The sequence below is a fragment of the Falco peregrinus genome, chromosome 10, assembly GCF_023634155.1.
Source record: "Falco peregrinus isolate bFalPer1 chromosome 10, bFalPer1.pri, whole genome shotgun sequence".
Classification (NCBI taxonomy): domain Eukaryota; kingdom Metazoa; phylum Chordata; class Aves; order Falconiformes; family Falconidae; genus Falco; species Falco peregrinus.
The window spans coordinates 22,106,832-22,123,664 of NC_073730.1; the positions used below are offsets into that span (position 1 = coordinate 22,106,832).

General features: G+C 37.0%; 1 protein-coding gene across 1 annotated transcript in view; it reads right to left on the bottom strand.

The window, feature by feature from the left end:
- Positions 1-16,833, bottom strand: part of AK5 (adenylate kinase 5) — a 99,950-nt gene that overhangs the window by 57,341 nt on the left and 25,776 nt on the right. The gene's annotated exons all lie outside the window — the stretch shown is intronic.

Here is a 16,833-nt window from a genome sequence, read left to right on the forward strand (position 1 = left end):
TTGTTCGATTTTTGCTTTAACGCAGCTAACCCTAAAGGAAAGGAAAAGACATTACTGATTACAGAGTCAGGTATCATTGGATGCTGTCCAAATCCTCATACAGCTTTAACAGCCCTCTGTGTCTTAGCTTGCAATATCCTTTCTTTCCTTTTACGTTATTGGAGCTCACTGTGATACTGCAATTATGAAACATCAATGTAAAATTCAGTATCCTGAAACCTAGACAAAGGGCAGAACAGTACAAACAAGTTGCATGAAGCTCAGTCAGTAACCGTCATAGTTCTCAGTTTGTTACATACTAGTCAGTGATGTTTCAGGAAGACCTAGAATTACCCAACTCTTCCCCAAATGCCTTTGCTTTTCATCCCTCAGCAATAATGCTTGTCCTCCAGTAGTTTTTCTTCCCCCTTTATCTAGGAAGACTTCTGATAGGACTTGGAAGTGTCCTTGTTCTTCAGAAGTTCCTGGGAGTTCACCCTATTTCATATAAACCAAGAGACTCTTTGGGAATAAACCAGTTAAGGACCAGTTGCTACAGCATAATTCCCCTATTCCCTCCAGTACCACATGAGAAAAGTACTGGAATGTTCCCATCCCCAGAGCTTCCAGTTCAGTGAAACAGCTTTGATTACTAATGTGTTCAAATAAATTCTTTCCTCAATACCTTTCATTTATAATATTGAGTGCAACAGTACCTTCTCAGAGGGAATGAGTTACAGTAACCAATATCTTTGTGTGTAGAAAGATTTTTCCTGAATGAGGTGTAAAAAATATGTTTTCCCCTGCCTGCTCTGCTCTTGGAGCTCCCATGTTACTGTCCTTTTGTTTGAAACAAAACCAAATTGTTTTCTAGCATCAGCTCCCACAGCATGTATGGATTGCAGACAGGCACTCCAAATAAATATATAGTAGCACTGGTTTCCCAGAAAAGGTCCCTCCAAGCAACAACTGTAATTCAAATATGGCAACTAAAACAAATCTTAGAAAAACTCAGAAATAAAATAAGTTTCTTCCTATAAATACTGTTTTCTTCCAGTGATAGTTTGCACTTTGCTTCAATGAAAAGCATTGATACTGCTGCCAAATACACCAACTATTTCCCTTTCAAGATCAATAGCATTTCTCCTGTTGGCTCTTGTGGCAGAGATTTTAAATGAAAAAATATGAAAATATTCTAGGCATGTCTTTTACCATTAGATGATGTCATAATGACTATTACCAAAAATACAGTTTTTGCCTATGTATCATCACGGTTTTCTAAGGAAGAATGCTACCAACTGAAAGCTAACAAGAAAAGTGCTGTGTTAATTTCAACTGCAAATCTAACTAGTTAATAAAGCATGAGAACTAATGACTCGGGTGCAAGTACAAGCATAATGTATACCACAGGCTTAAACGTTAGCTGCTGGGGGGGGGTGGGGGTGTCTTTGCAAAATTTGCATTTACTTCAGGACGTAATGTGACATTTGCAGGTGTCTAAAATCTTAGCAATATAGATAATTTCATCTGCAATAGCTGTAGTTATTTGAGGTGGAATTTCAGACTGTAATAAGCAGAACATTTGAAAAATCATTAGCTTTTCTGTCGTCCTTGGAAGACAAAAATTTACTTCCCAGCTAAACAGTTCCTGTATATTTAAATAAATTCTGACCCGGGATACGCAGTGTTTCCAGTGGTGGTCTCTATATTAACAAACTTTGTAAATGCAATTGGAATCCTTGCTAATAAGCCCTCCCTTGGCCATCTTGAGCTGGAGAGTGCTAAATTTTGATGAAATAAATTATTTATCTCTGGAAGCATAAGTCATGCCAGACTTAGGATAATATTCAGCAACTGTCAGTTTGAGTTCAGGATGGGCTCATAAAAACAACTTCCAATTGTGCTGCCTCAGGAAGGACAAGAATTTTTTTCCTGCAGCAAGAAGTGAGCCACTGCTATTTTAACTTCTGCACCAGAAAGTTCTGTTTCGCTGTCTAAATTATTGGAGCATGTTGTTTCAGAGCACAAAGGAGACTATTTGATTTATAAATGAAAGCTGGCAAGTTGAGGAGATACTGACAGAAACTATTGCTTTAGTCATCACGGAATATGACATTCTTGCATCTAGTATGTATTTTTTGGAAACAAATGTAGGAGAAAATCCCATGTGATTAAGTAGGCTGAAAGCATTTTTTAAATATCATAAAAAAGTGGATGAGGTGGAATAGATTGACATAATTTAACTTTTCAAAAGCTTTTGACAGTATTTCTACCCAGAAGCTATTAAATGAAACATAATTTTAGGGAAGCACTAAGTAACATAATGGATTTATTAAAAAAAAAAAAGCATGAGAAATGTCCAAGGGATGTGTTGTCAACAAGCTGTACAGAGACCGGCCACTATATTGATTGAGGAAACAGAAAGTACAAATCAGAAGACTGGAGCAGCTCACTTACCCTGACTAGGGAAATGAGGTCTAAGAAGGGACAGGGATATTGCCAAGAAAAGCATGTAATCATACTATCATAGAATGGTTTGGGTTGAAGCAGACCTTAAAGATCACCTAGTTCCAAGCCCTCTCCCCTGGGCAAGGACACCTTCCACCAGACCAGGCTGCTCCAAGCCCCATCCAGCCTGGCCTTGAGCACTGCCAGGGATGGGGCAGCCACAGCTTCTCCGGGAAACCTGTGCCAAGTCTCACCACCCTCACAGGAAAGAATTTCTTCCTAATATCTAGTTTAAAGCCATTACCCTTTGTCCTATCGCTACATGCCCTTATAGAAAGTCCCTCTCCAGCTTTCCTGTAGACCCTCGTTAGGTACTGGAAGGCTGTTAGAAGGTCTCCCTGGAGCCTTCTCCAGGCTAAACAACCCCAACTCTCTCAGTCTGTCTTCATAGGAGAGGTGCTCCAGCCCTCTGATCACCTTCATGGCCCTCCTCTGGACTCACTCCAACAGGTCCATGTCCTCCTTATGTTGGGGGCCCCAGACCTGAATCACTCCAGGTGGAGTCTCACAAGAGCCGAGCAGAGTGGAGTGGAGAATCACTTCCTTCAACATGCTGGCCACACTTCTTGCGATGCAGCCGAGGATACAGTTGGCTTTCTGGGCTGCCAGAAAGCAGAAAGACGTTGCCAGGTCATGTTGAGCCTCTTGTCCACCAACATTCCCAAGTCCTTCTCCTCAGGGCTGCTCTCAGTCTCCACCCAACAAAGGTGCTTTATTTGTGCTTGGGATTGTCCCAACCCCCAAACGGAAAAATGTCTTAAACTGTAGTGTGTATTGCTGGAGAAAGATGAAAAAAACACCCCAAAGATGAAAAAAACACCCAAAAAAAGACCAAAATGAAGTCTCCATAACCTTGCTTTTAACATAATTTTATAACTTTACCTTTCGCTGTCCACTACCTGTTTGTTTGAAGTTACAGACTAAGTGAGTTACAGAATACTTGAAACACCAACACTTGAGGTGTAATACCATGGTATTAATACATTGTTGAGGTATCAATTGAAAAAGCAAACCAAACACCCTATACTGAGTATTTATACAACATTATCTATAAAAACTGTTATAATTGACCATTGCTTCAATTTACACAGAAAATTCAAACTTTTGATATACTAAAGAAGAATATGCCCCTTTACACTTACTAAATGGTAATTATTTTACGAACTGGGTTGTTTTTTCTGTATTAAAGTAGCTTCTGGCTAGTGTTCTCCATTACTGCAGTTCCTTCACCACTGTTCTGTTTTTCTGTTGGATGAGACTACATCATGGCACTTCTAACACTATGGTTGTTTTCAGTGTCACCTTGTGAAAGAGCAGACAAATATCTGTGAAGCTTCTACCTTTCCATTTCCTGTGTAGTGCTAGTATGGGTTTTTTTCTGACTGTTTCAACCCTTGATTATTTTAGCAAAATAATCTGTCTTACAGCTGTGCAGTTATACTGATTTCTACTAGGATTCTGGCAAAATATGGGCAGCAAATTACAAACTTGTTTTCAAAGTATCTGCTTGCATAATACAAGTCAGCTTAAAGTGTACAGAAGTTGTACCTCTTTCAACTGTCACCAGTGTTGTCGTACTGACTAGAACTCAAATGGTGACTAGAATACATATTTAGAACATCTAGCAATTATCCATTGTTTTTTATTTACCTTCGTATAACAAATGTTTCATTTATATTTGCCTTTTATTCTTAAAATTTTACTGTTGATAAAAGTATTATCAAAACCATTCATGTTATCCAGACAGAGTGAATGGCATAGGTTCTGACACACTTATGGACCCTGGAAAAGAGGTGTGGTTTGGATTCAGGATATGCTTTAGGAGAAAACACTGATTTGATTATATTTTCTGCTTCTGAACAGTTAAGGAACAGCTATACAATTATGACTAAGAATTAATGCACGTTTATGTTAGTGGTTAAAAACTACTTCAGTACAAGCTTATGGAAGCACTGTTAAAAGTAATTCAAATTGTAAACGGGTATTCTTGCATGCTTCCAAGTCATGAAAATATAAATATATATATATATGAAAAATTCTAAAATTATCTATAGTTCATATCGGCCAAGATATTCTAAAAAAGTTGCAATGTGAATGCATATAAGCAATTTAGTCTTTATTTTTAATATATTCAGTAAATGAAGGAAGTGTCAAGATTCCACTTATAGGGGTAGAACAAATTTATTAATAAGTTTTAACTGATTCCCTGATGTGAACTCAATCCGCTCTTACCTTACATAATGAAGATCCTGGGTACTTGCTTGTGATTTAATTTGTAAAAGGTTTCCTACATACTCTTCTCTAAGCTGTACAACTTCTGTAAACACATAAATAGTCACTGAGGTAGAGAGTGACTCTTTCTACATAGTTATGTCCCATCCTTACTCCAGTGAATAAACTATTGCAACTTCCTATCCCTGTTTAAGACATTTTTATTTGTTCTTTTTCATCCTCAAGCTAAATCATGCGCTTGAAAAAGGTTAGATTTAGGTCTTGATTTATGAGTCAAATGTCAGTCATTTTCCAGTAAATCTTTTTTCAGGGCTTTTTTTTTAAAAAAAAAAAACCAAACAAGCCACAACAAAACCCACAAAGTTTACCATGCTTGTGCAATTCACAGGGAAAAAGGAATTTTGCAATTTTGTTTGAACTTTGCTCAATGCAAAAAGAGCAACTGTAACCTTTAACTTAAAGAATAATTAAAATTTATAAGGTATGATATCAGAACGGGCTTATAACAAATTGTTGTGCAGCCTGAATCAGAAGCTATCAAATAAACTCTGTTTAAAGTTCTCTCTAACACAACTGGTTGTTAAGCTAAGGGTTTTAGTAGAGACATCCTTCCAAGAAACACTGACATGGTCTCTGTTACCAAGTCCCCACCTAACCTATAAGAGAATATCCAGATATGTTTAACTTATTCTGTATTACACTCACCCTGCTAAATTCAGTGATTTTTCTGAGGAGTGGTCTCTAGGCTGTAGTTCAAGTATATAATTGTGGCAGTGTATTCCCCCTCCCCTCCTGACCTTTGTTTCTATGGCAATGCTCAAGTGATAGCCACCTGTGGTGGTCAAAATGGATGTGTTTGGTCAGGATGGCTGTATCTGACTCAGAGTGAATTTGGGGGAGACAGATAATAACACAATAGACAAGGGCTAATTTGAACAATGTGCCCACCTAACAGTGCTGGTCAAGGTCTGACTCAAGCCAAGTTTGAAAAAAGCTAACTTCTGTAGTCGGTATGCAAAAATGACTGAGTCAATTAATAGTGGACAGCCCAGAGCCCGCTGAGCTTTCCTGCATGGCAGCAGGCTGCGTGCCAGGATCCCCCCTAGAGTAGGGATGCCTCTGAAGGTTACTTCTTCAGGCTGAGAGACTCCTTGCTGCAATAGATTCTTGGTAAGTGATTCGTAGCATGCTAAACTTCAAAATGTTAGCCAAGTGGTATAAAGGATTGATTGTGCACATATAATCCTTTAGATCTAAACCACTGACCAAGTCTGAGACTAAGTCTGGATCTAGTTGCACCTAATCTTCCCTCTGAGGAGGAGTTTAGAATGCAAGAGGGTCTTTTCTGAACCACATGACTCAATGGGAGGGTCTCCCATACAGTTCCGTCTGGCCCTGTCCTCTGTGCAGTAAATATCAAGGGTACCTTGCCATCAAATCTTGTTAAACCACTGTCACATTTACTATCAAACTTTGGTAAATTGCTGTTTCATACCAATAAACATATTGGTACTTTTCCCTTACAAGCGAAGTGTGTCACTCCATCCATGACAATAATGAACAGTTCTTCAAACCAAACTCGTTTCAGAATTCACATGGCTCCTGACCTTCTTTCTAAAGTTCAAGAGATACGAGAGAACGTGAATTGCATAAATGAAGAAAAGCCTTTATTCACAGTACTGAAATTGAGCTCATTTGTGTCTTGCACCCCATGAACAGGGTCAGAGATGAAAGCTAAAGTACCCACAAAAACTTTAATGGCCTTTAAAAACAGCAGACTGAGGCGACATACAGCCTGAAGGACAGCAGAAATAATGTTCTCATAAAAGAAACAGAAATGAGCTGCCTTGGGTTTGTGTGAATCTATATTATATAGAATCTACATAGTAAAATTCTTGCAATAAGGTGCAGATACAAAAATGATTACTGGATTATTTTTTTTTTTAGTATATTAAGGACTGATAAATTTAATAAGCAACTTGACTAAAAACTGTATGTCCCACATTCTAGGTTCCCTTTAGTAAGGACTCTACAGTTACACAGAAGTCTGTTCTTTTTAGTGGAGCAGACCAAAAAAGCACAGAAGGCAGGACACAGTAGGCAACTAGAGGAAAGTATATTTTTAAATTGCCTAATTGGCACCTTGCAGTGGTAGGAGAGGTAGATGACTTCGGCATTACAAAAACTGTATTATTACCAAAACACTATGGATGGTAGAATGCAAGAAAAGACAAGACTTTACATGCCGGACAGAGCAAAAAATTTTGAAGTACTGGTACTGAAAACTTGAATGTGAAGCTTCAATTTGACATTTTGGTTAAAGACAGGAGGAGAAATCTAGTGGAAGATATAAATGAAAAAATGCAAAGATCTGCCTAAATCCAATATAATTTAAGAAATATTTTTAACAAAATGGATCAAGGGGTAACATATGTATGAACAATCCTAGATACATAAATAACTGATCAGAGCATGTTACATTGAAAAGATGCCACATTTTACACATTAAGTCCTCTGTTTGCTATGCCGTGACTGGCAGGAATGACTGAAAAGAGATTAACGACTGAGAATGGTGACAACAGTTCTTACTTCACAGAAAATTACAATGATAACTGTGATTGCAGTATTATGGTCATGTCTTGTGAGGCCTCTTTTTGCATTTTATTATTTAAGTAGACTACTGAATTGCAGTATATGATATAGTGACAACGAAGTGGACAGATTAGCTATATTCACTGGCCATTAATGAAATAAACTGCATCCTGTATCAGATGGAAAGGTACAGGTGTTACCCCTGGGAGTAGGAAAGATGATAACTGTGCAAAAGGACAAAGGAAACATGCTTAGTTATAGCAAAGACAAAGTGCAGAAGATTCACAGGAGATTCTTTGCCAAGAATTTTAGGTTATGTCTACATGATATAAGGAAACGCTGTGCAGAGATGTTTGTGCTAACACTAAATGATGTACCACAGTCACAAGAAACAAAATAGCCATTCTTAGTGACTACCTGATGTGTAAATATCAGTGAATTTAAGAAGCAAGGATATATTGCTTCAGTGAAGTGCTAAGTTAACACAATAGCAGTGTTTCCTAATTCTGAAGTATTTCACACAGTTCTTCAAAGCACTTCAATGCTTGGTGGATATTCTTTAATTCTATTAGAAATAAAATAATTCCTCCAAAGAGCTATGAGAAATATTCAAAAGGATATTATGCAAAGGAGATACGTGATATGTTCCCTGAGTCACACAATGGATGAGTAGCTTTTCAGCTTTCTCAGTTCTTCACCAACACTGTAGCTGCAGGTCTTGGTGAGCCTAAATGCTAAAATAAGACTCCAGAACACTAGAGAAAAATGCCACAACAGGTCCAGAAGATTAACTACATCAGACTTTCTGCTGACAGTCTGAGCATCTCTTCTTCATTTTGATACTTAAATGGCTTCCATCATTACAATACCTAAGCATTCCCAAATGTGAATAAATTTATCTTTATGATGCATTAAAAAATAAGAAAGTGTAATTTTTTAATAAGTCTCTCCTCTCTTTCATGTACTACTACTACTATAGGAAAGGAGGAACAGGAGCAAATGCTTGAATAAGTTCAGAATGATACTAGATTGTATGACTAGAGGTTAGTTCACTCAGTCTTGTTTCACCCATTTGAATCAATGGCTGATATCAGAACAAATATTCAGTTGGTATGTGCATAAGGGAACAGAAATATTTAACAATAGATAATGATACCAACTTCAGATTCAGGAAATAAGGATGTTTAATACTGAAATTGTAGGGCACAAGCCACCAGATGTAATAATATTTTATTAGGACTGTGAGAGTGAGAGCTGAAACACTGTCCTGATTCTACTGATGTGGCAACTTGCATGAGTTGATATCCAAAATGTTTCATCAAATGGCAGCAAAATGATTTTGCCATAAAATTGGGAAGTCATTGACTATAAATTTTCACAGGTAAGATCCACCAGTGGTAATCAAAGCTGGAAATCACTAATGGAACTTTTGGTAAGAAAGTGGTATTTCAACATTTACAGCAAAGCATGGCTGAAATGCAGCTTTGGTTCTTCTGCTGGATGTTCACAAAATCAGGTGTGGTATAGGAAAGGAAAGTTTGCTTAAGGATGCCAAGTATTCCTTATTCAATACAAAAGGACTTCCCAGAGACAAGGTATTTTTTCCAAGCTGGTTTCTTAACATGTCTCCTCTAAGTAAGAAAAATAATCTTTAAGGCTCACTTTAACTACAAAAACGAAATCAGAAGCCAGTATTCACCCAAAGGACACAGCTTAATTACCTTAAGATGAACTGTTTAAAAAAGCTTGAAGAATAAGTAGGGTATGTTATTTTAAATATCTCTTACAGTTCATTTCTCTGCATGATAACTTGGCTTAATTACTTATCTCAGCTTTAGCTTCAGATCTGTAAAAACTCTCGCTGTTAATTTTAAATATTTATCAGCTTTCACAGTGCCACAAATGTATAAAATCTGGGATAGTATGGCTGTCCAAAACAGCATTCCCTCTTTCTTTTTGGAGGTCCTAAACCAGCTTGGCCCGTGCACTCATCAATGGCTAATTCTATTGCCAGACTTGTCAAAGTCTATTTCTTTTTTCAAAGTCTGCTTTTCATTCAAGCTACTGGGTGTACAAGGGGCAGGGCAGATTTTAAAAAGCTGGTATTTACTTAAGTCATCCTGCTTCCAAAGTTAGAAAAGAACATAGTATTGCACCAATGCTGTTCACCTCAGCAAAGAATTCCCACCCTCAGGGTTTCTCTGTACATGGTTGCATGTACACGGATGGCAAGTTTCCAAGCTTGGTCATTCTCTGGCAGACATTATATTTCTGATATACTTAACTTGTTGACATAAATCATATAAACAGAGACTGAAAATATTTTGAAGCTTGTAAAGTGTATATTGTGCACATGCTTCCACCTATGCACAAATTACTCATCTATCCTTCCCTTATAAAATGTGTGTATATTTACAAAGGTTGTTTAGACACATTTGTACATAAATTTCATGTATATACCTTCTTTTGCGTGTTCTTCAAAATATATCAAAAAATAGTAACACTTAATTAGTGTTGAGATACAGCCTAAAACTTAGCAGCAGTGAGAGCATGCATAAACTTTCTCTAGTTCAGCAGTTCCACAGGAAGAAGTTCCAGGTTCTTTCTCATATCCCAGTTTTTCTGCAGGAGAGATAGAGACCCTTAATTTGCAATGACAGCCGGCTGACTTTCTGTGTTTGCAGAGATCTGGTTACCTGTTCTAGGCTTCAACTTAGCTTTCATGCTTTGAATCATTCACCAAAACACAAAAAAAGTGATAGTGATTATCTCGTATCCCACATCTCATTTTATCAATGTTTAGATTTTTTTTTAAAATATTGTATAAGCATATACATTCATGAAGCCAGATAAAGACTTAGGAACCATGAAGCAAAAGAGGAAGACTCCTGAACCCCAAACAAAACCTCTGGTCTTGAGGTTCCTACAAATAGCTGCCTACATTCCTTGTTTGATTTGAAAAATTCTTAAAACATTGCAGTTTTGCTCCAGCTGACATTCAAACCTACCTGGGTTCCTCTCTACACCCCAACCAGAAGTACCCTGAAGAGCCAGTGTAGTATTATGTTAAAAGCATATCTAACACGCTCCTACAAGACTGTGCTCATGACTGCTCTGTTTTTAAAACTGAGAGGCACTTAAAAATACATTGATGGCATTGGGCCTATCAATGGGAAATCTCAGTTCAGTACCCTCTAAAAAGCAAAGCAAGTTCAAACCCACATCTGTGACTTGTAGGGGAAAAGGCTATGCCCAGATACAGATAAGGTTAGGTTCAAGTCAAACTATTCCTGCAGAGTCTGTATCACTTTGCAGCCAAAAATGCAAGATCCAAGGCATCAGATGGCACGTAAATGAGATCCTGAGCCTGCAAGAGAGAAGTGAGAGCATGCGGGGGAGGTGGTGGCTAACAGTCTCTATTCCTAGCATTACTTCAGGGAAGGGGGTGTGGGATTTTTTAAATTTTCTTTTTAAGGATTGTTTAATGCAAAACTGCATGGATGAGAGCAAATATCACCACCATAAAAACAAGAGCAGCTACTCATTCTGCATTCTGCCAATCCAGATGCACATTCCTCCACTGAGCAAATGATTCTTGCAGCTGGATTCTGGTTTGGGAGAGATGCCTGGCAGTGGCCGCCATCAGGACCTGGAAGCATCATAGAGGTTCAGATCATGCCTTTGCATAATGGGTGCTATCGATAAGATCTGGACTGACCTTGAGAACTGCTGAAAAGATGCAGGACCCACATTCTCTGGGGAGGATCACAATCAGAATCAAAGGAGGAACAAGTAACTGAAAGTACTTTGGAATCAGCATTCACACTAAATAAATAAATAAATAAAAAGCCCAAAGCAAAACCTCAAGTTGGACAGCTATATGATAGCACAGAAACTTTAGAAATTTATTATAACTGATATTTTTGTCAGTGTATTGGTAAGTCTAATAGCTAAAGTTCACATCAGTGTGCAATGCTACAGCAAAACCCCTTTTTTAACCAAATCAAGATAAAATTTATGTAACACAGTTCCGTGGGGAATTTTTCTGTGACAGTTGACAGCCACTAGGCTTGTTTGATGCTAATGAGGGCAGACAGCTATATAAGCTATTTCCCTCACCCACAACTATTTAACTTCTAAATTTGTGCTCAAAATCCATTTCCAGCTTCAGCTCCTTCTGGGTTCTCTTTACTTCTCTGACTAATCTGAATGTCATTCTAATGTTTTGCACAGGCATGGTAAATTCCCTAAAAGGACAAGTGAGATAATGAAGATATCAGTGAAATCAGCATTTTATGTCACAGGATGCTGTCCCGTTCTGGCTGTTTAAATAAGGTCCAGAGCCTTCTTTTGATGTTTAGCATTTCTGTCTCATGAAAGGCAGTCATTTTTAGGTTTGTTTTTTTTTTTTAAATACGCACAGACTTATTAACATAATGACGTTGACACTGAAGTATTGTGCTTACACAGAATTATTATAAATAAGGCAGACCAGGTCTACCCCTGACTCCAGTGAGAGAAACTTCCGCTGCTAGGGCAATGAGCTCTAATTTTTTCTTCCGTCTAGACCAATGGATATGTTCTACAAAGAACAGCTAAGCTCTCCGAGAACAGCTTTAATAACTGAGACTGAAAGACTTTTGTAACCCAATGATCTCCGCTCCAATGACTATCCCAATATCTATGCCAGATTAGAGTCCAGATAAAGTGGAGATTTAGAGACCCTTTTCAAAATAACCAATAGCTGGGTGATGGGTATCACTGGGGTGGGAACAGCAGAGATTTAAAATCCATATGAACAAGGAGGAGTAGAGACTTGGAAGTTTAATTGCCTTTTCTTTTCTACGCAACTTCTCCTCTATCCTACCATCTTCCCACAATTAGTTTTGGTTTGATCCAAATAACTAGTTTCTGAAATACAGATTATCTGGAGATACAAGTCCTGCATGTTGTCTTTGTCTTCTCACCTCTGGCTATTTTTTCCTCAGATAAAAATGTAACAGCAATAACCACAGCATGGTCAAAATTTTTACTTTACCGAATATGGCTGATTGATACCAATGGCTTACTTTATAAAAATATGTAGCTGTGTTTTTTTCCTTGCATTTTCCTCAGTAAATTAGCAGTAAAAGAAGTACAACTCTAGTATTTTTCACTGTGTGGGCACCATGTACTATCCTCTGAATTCTCATTCCATTCTCTCCAGAATATAGCTCATCCCTGTGACTGAGAACAAATTAACGAATCAGTTGAGTGGAAAAAAACACATTTCTTGTAGGCAAAAAGGCTGCTTTCTGTGGGAGATTTTGTTTATAACTTCCAGTTAGGGACATTATGATACAAGTGCTACAATGGTTTGTTCATTATGGTCTACCATGCTGTATTGTGTTCTCTAAACTTCCCTGCAGTAGGATGAATTACATCTGATGGGATGTAAATGAAGAGGTTTTCTAGTTATAATATTTTTACATTGTAGTTAATTCAAAGGTCAGTAAATATGATTTCCTTGAGCTTTATCCTGCAGTTCTTCAGGGCTAGGTAGTTCACAGCAGCAGGTCTAATAATGATGAAATATATGTCCAGAAGAGAAATATATCTTGAAATTAACAAAACAATAAAACAATTTTCAGTTGAATTTTCCAGCTGATTCTTAAAGAACTCTTCTAATAGTAATCTTTCACAGCAAGTTCTCACCAGAAAACAAAGATGTGCTGGACTAGACCTTCAGCTAACACAAACGAGTTTTCTCCTGAAAAATAGTTTATCCAGGGGTAAGGAGGATTAACTTTTTTATTATTTTAACTCACAGCACAATTTTTAGAGCAAGCTAGCACTCTCTCAGGGCAGTAACCACACTAAAAACATTAAAGCACATTAGTCACACAGGGATTAGGCCTTTTTTCTTTCTTTACCCTACTTTTTCACAATTATATCATTAAAAAAACCAAGAGAAACTCTTGAAAATAAGTGTTAGAAAGTGAAATGATACTCCATCTCCAGGAGTACTATAGCCAAAACAACAAAATACCTAACAATGATTCTCATAGGTGAATGATTTCTAAATGCTTTTAAATTTTAATCCTTTTAATCATTTTAAACACCTCAGTATTTTTAATCAAATAGCAAGCACTGTCTAGAAGTTCGCATGCACAAACCCTTTTATTTTGGAGTTCTCTACTCATGGCCACACCTCAATAGTAGCCTTGGATTATTGGGCATGGTTGTGTATACATACCAATTGTCATGTCAGCACCTGAGACCAAATATAGAATATTCTAATAATATTAATCTAAATAATTGCTAGATGGCAGGAGGGATATGGGAATGGATTAAACTATTCAGAACTGAAGTCCTCTGCTAAACATTAGAGTACCTGCAGATCATCTAGGCATTTACATTTTTTACCTTCTATAATTTCATCTAATTAATATCTTCTCCACTCTGGTAATTTGTGGCTTAGTTATTATCTAGATAAACAATATATAATGTTCTAAGATTTAAAAGTTACTGATAAAATAAATGCAAGCATATGCATCTATTTATATACTCTATGTCCAACATTGTGATACCTATTACTATTGTCTTGATACCTTCTGAAATCAAATTCACCTCATGTAAAGTCAGGTTTTGATTTATTAGACCTACTGACAAGATTGCTAAAGAGAATCTTAAACACAGACTGTGTGTTCACAAAAATATCAGATATTTACTTCTCTTTCTTAATTATAATGAAGTTTACAGGTCTGTTCAATTTGAACAACAATTCAAAATCTTGGATAGTCCAACTTCATTATTCCAAAGAAGGAGTTTTCCAGAAAGGACAGAGTTATATCTTCCCGACTCTTAGATGTACTGTAGATGGGGCCCTCATTTCTTTCCTTGAAAACAGAAACCAGGATCAGACTCTGAGGGCAGACATACCATGCACATACTGAAAACATAAGGCATACAGAGCAGCAAACAAGTACAAGCTACGTATTGTATAAAATTATCAAAGACCAAGTGAAAAAAAAAATGAAGGACAAGAAACACACCTAAAGCAACCTAACCAGTAAGATCTGAAATTAAGAACGTGGGTTTTAATTCTATTAACAAAAATATGTCAAAATCAGTATGGAACAACTGCTGGAGCAGGAAAATTAATATTCTTTGGGAATTTAGATTTATCACTCATACAGTGTCTAACAGTAGACTATACATATAATGTCTGCTCATCAATCTTATCTAGTTAGATTTCAGTGAATTTTTCTTTTTTGGTCTGTTCATTGATGAAGAACAACATATTTAAGTAGATGTGTAAAACTGAGTTGTGGTTCTAAAATTGTAACTCCTCCTAAGACAAATGGTTCTGTTTCTTTTCCCTGAGTAGAATCATGATGCTGGATAGAAGAAGTGTCTGAGATTTAGAGATTTGAATAGCAGTGACAAGGTGCAGATAGGGATTTCAGAAAAATGTAGATATGGGGTTTTTCTTCCTAGTCAACACTGACCTTGCCTCAAGGATTCAGTCCTCTAGGAATTAAGCTAGTGTAATTCTACTTTATGCTGTTCTATTTCTTACACTGCTCTCATCCACATAATATTTCAGTGCCTTCCAAGTTCAACATTATGATCAGCAGGATGCATGGGATTTTCTTTCTTGCTTCCTCCTTCTGTAGGGAAATAGCATGCACAAGTGCATCAAACGTATGTAGAAGTGTTAATACTACATGTGTATTATACAGATACACACTAGTAAAGGCAAGCTGAAGATAAAAGGCTTCCATCCGGAGAAGGTGGTGATGAAGACTGCAATGGTTCTTAGATCATATGGCTTTCTAAGAAAACTGTCTTATCCGGTGATGGAAGGCTATGAAAAATTGTAAGATTTTTTTTTTTTTTCAAAAAAAAAAAAGAAAGCTCAAGTTCACCAGTGAAGAAGACAATGGGATCAAAGCCATTTGGAGTAAGAAAACAGACGTCTGTTATCTCCATTGATGTTTGCTTAAAGGAATAGGACAGGAAGTTGGCAGAGACATACTTAAATTTGCCATTGGAAGAGTGAATTTCCAACAGAATGAACATGTGAAAAATTACCTTGTCAGAACAATGTCAAAACTCTATAAATAAGCTGAACTATAAACCGAGCACTAAGAGAAGGAACAAATGGTGACAAAGTAACCATTTTTAAAAAACATTACTTTTAAATTTACAACTCACTCTAGTAGTTTGTAGTTTTCTATGTGGATTTATCCTAAGTTTCCTCTGTTTCAAGATCACGTGATTTTTAAAAATGTCCTTTTGTAGACATTTTCAGTTGCTGACTTGCTCTGGAGCATGCATGCCTTATCTCTTTTTCTCACTCTTTTCCCAGCTACTCCTTTTTCTCACTTATCCCCCACCAATTTAGCTGCTTTGGGCAACTGCAAAACGTATCTTCCATATGCAGTGAAATCCTTTGGAAACTAGGTCTGCCATACATCATCTTCATCATTTACAGAAACGGATCATTTTATCACTGGCTGTGAAATTACTTATGCGTCTAACCCTCAGGGCTTGGCTATACTAATGCATCCTGGTTTTGCACCAAGCGAAATGCTACGACACTGTAGCAGCTGTAATGACAGGTGAACAACAGAGTCTGCCTTCCAAAGTCTAATTCTCTACACTGATGTAGAACTAGAGTAATTTCCAGATCACTATGAAATTATATTAACATACTTTGAGTAGACACCATATACTTAAGGAGTAAATTCAAATCTTACAGATTTTTTATATTAGAGACTTTTTGACATGTTGACAAGTCAGTATTTTCTGCATATGCTGTTTCCTTGTCTTGTAATCGATAGTAATATAATGTTCACATGGCATGTTACCATTTCCATACCCATCACAAACATCTGCTTTCTTCAAAAAGAAAAGAGATATCTAAAGTAAACACTGCAATTTAAATTATCTTTAGAACTCTAAAGAAACAGAGCTAAAAAGTAAAAGATAAATCCTCAACAGGAAAAACATCTGGTTTACAGGTCTTATCAGAGAGAAGTAATTCTATCCAATGTCCCATATGCTTTACCTACAAAGGTACATTTTCCCTGAAGAGCTAAGTACACTTTCTATAGGAAGAGCACTTGTAGAGGGTATAGAAATGTCACAAAATACGCAGTTCTTCAATAATTAAGAATGACTCCCAAGAATTCAGTCCCTTCCTCCTTGTGAACAGAGTTAATCAAAATCCTCAACCAGAACAGGTACTCTCTGGAGAAAACAACACAATAATTTGCAGGGATTTGTATCTGAAATTCAGAAAGGTGTTGAACTGCATTATTAGGGCTACCAACATCATTAGATGACTCTGCAATTAAGGATGCTTTGGCCTGTCATGAATCTGATCAGCACATAGAATGAGTCTTATTTGCCATGAGGAGAACATACAATCTGAACTACCTAGGTTATTTAGGCTATCAAAAAAAAAAAAAAAAAATAGGCCATCTGCCATCTGTGCTCTCATGGTACCATATGTGGTACCAAGTTCTGTGAGCT